Here is a 2,543-nt window from a genome sequence, read left to right on the forward strand (position 1 = left end):
CATGGTGCTTGAAGTTATGTTTTCTGATCTTTCTTGATATCTTTTTCTTAGCATAAAAAGTTCATGGTATTATCGCTGTTTTGTTCCTTGAGATCACCCACGGGTAGGAAGCCAGCACTTTGCCTGAAGGATTTTTCTCACCCAACAGAATATGGTCACGTTTCCTGGAAATTTATAATTCCTTCCTCTCAAGACACTTAGAGCCAAGCTGATGAGAAAAGAATCAGTTTAGCAACTCAGCATCACTGGGTGAGCTCCTGAACACAGTTGTCTCTTCTGTGCTATTTGTTGAGGGTCTTGCCGTGATCCGTCTGAAGCGTGTAGTACATCGTCTTAGAATTGGGCTTAATCAGAACCGGAAGAAAAACCATTCAGGAACTTTGTCCCATTTGTCCTCTGCATCACTTGTCTGACCCGTCTCTAGAGGAGGTTCCAGAGATACAGTGCTTCTGGTCTGGCCTCCACCCTTGAGGGGCTGTAGAAAGGCATCCGTCAAAGCCGCAGGGAAGCTGGAGGGCCTGTGTGGCTCTGCAGCGAGCTTGGGAGGAGAGAGCGCCACTTTGCAGACTGCACGCACTGGGGGCTGTTCCTAGGCTTAAAATACCGTCCTGGGCCTGTTATAGACCACACCCTGTACGACTCACAGGGAAGACCCCGTCAGTGTTTCTTGCCCTCCTGGAGTTTGGTTGCAAGTGGTAAATCCCACTAGGGTAAAGCGGGCACTCGGAGAAGGGAGTTGGAACTTCCCCTAGGTTCAGAGGCATCAAGGAGGAGACAGCACTTAGGCTGAACCTTTGGAGACGGTGGGTGGGATAGGAGGCCTTATTGAAGGAAATGGTTGTGAGCAAAGCCGGGGAGCTGGGAAAGCATGGGGAATAAGAGAAGGAGGTTTGTCAAAGTGGATCAGGTCAGAGGACTTGTAAATTTGTGGAGGAGGAATTCGGCCTTTGGGGAATGTAGAAGATACGTAAATAGAGAAGGCAGGTTGTAGAGCTGTGCTGCTGGAAGGTGGACCTGAGAGCTTTCCCTGCAATCCTGTGTCATCCTGACAACGTGACAACTCCGGCCAGTAGACCTCCCAGTGCCTCAGATTTCAGGTTGGTCTCCAGTTGTCGTTTAGTCACTAAGTCATGTCCAACTCTGTGTCTCCAGTTGATGACAAGGATTCAACATCCCTTAATTTTATCCCTGTAAGGCTGTGAACATCTGTTTGAGGGGGTTTTTTCTTCCAAGTTTAAATTTTTTTAAGCCTAATTTTTAAAAATTCACTCCAATTTTACAGTCTCTAACACAACTTTCTTTTCCCAAATTATCATTGTTCATACTCACTTTTAAACAGTTATGTTGTGTTCATATAATTGAATGAACTTTGTCATGATGTCCACCTGCTCCCAACAACTGCTAGGTTAACATTGGTAGCTTCTGTGGACCAAGCTCTGTTTTTGCAACTGCTGTGATTAAATTTGAATTGCTCTGTCACTTCATCAAGACTCAAAGGCATGCCTGGGAGTGCCCATTTGGCCAAACCAGGTCGTCGTCATCCCAGATCCTAGATGCCAAAGAGCAGTAAAAAGGGTGGCTCATTTTAGCGTCTACGATGCAGAACGGTACATTCATCCCCACAAAAATGCATTCAGTAGGGAATTTCCCCAAAATTGGACCCCGCCAAAGAAATACAAATGCCCCTATAAGTCAACTTCAGGATGCTCAATATCCTGAAGTACCCTTCTTTTCATAGTTGATCTGCCTCTCCCCTGCCTCCTAAAAAGAGTGAAAGACAAAAATAGGAACAGAGTAGAAAACTAGCAAATGTGGTAGAAAACTATGTCAGTAACCACTTCAAATAATATTCTAAGTAACTGGGTTAAAAAAACAAGACCCAACTATATGTTGTCTTTATTATTTAAAATGGGTTTCCTGTAGACATAGTAGAAGTAAAGGTGTACAGGAAGATACCATAGTAACACTAATCAAAGGGTAACTATTTCAAACAAAGCAGACAAGAGCAAGGAAAATTATCAAGGACAAAGGCACTGCATAATGATAAAGGGGTCAGTTCTCCAAGAAGATAGGCCTAATGTGTATGCACCTAACAGCAAAGCATCAAATATATGAGGCAAAAACAACCATAAGGAGAAGGAGACAAATTACTATTCAGGTCAATAGACAGTTGAACAGTGCCATCAATGACTGGATCTCGTTGACAGTTATACTTCCGCCTAACAGCAGCAAAATACACACATTCCTAAGGCTTACATGGAACATTCACCAAGATGGACTACATTCTGGGCCACTAAACATACCTTAAATTTAAAAGAATAGAAATCATCCTACGAATGCTCTCAGACTACCGTAGAATTAATCTAGAAAAGTCAACAGAAAGATAGCTGGAAAGTCCCAAAGTACTTGGAGATGAAACAACACACGTTTTTGGTTTTGGCCATGCCGTGTGCTGTGGAGGATCTTGGTTGCCCAACCATGCCCCCTGATTTGGGAGCACAGAGTCTTAACCACTAGACCAACAGGGAAGTTCCAAGCGATAC

The sequence above is a fragment of the Bos indicus x Bos taurus genome, chromosome 2 (assembly GCF_003369695.1).
Source record: "Bos indicus x Bos taurus breed Angus x Brahman F1 hybrid chromosome 2, Bos_hybrid_MaternalHap_v2.0, whole genome shotgun sequence".
Taxonomy (NCBI): Eukaryota; Metazoa; Chordata; class Mammalia; order Artiodactyla; family Bovidae; genus Bos; species Bos indicus x Bos taurus.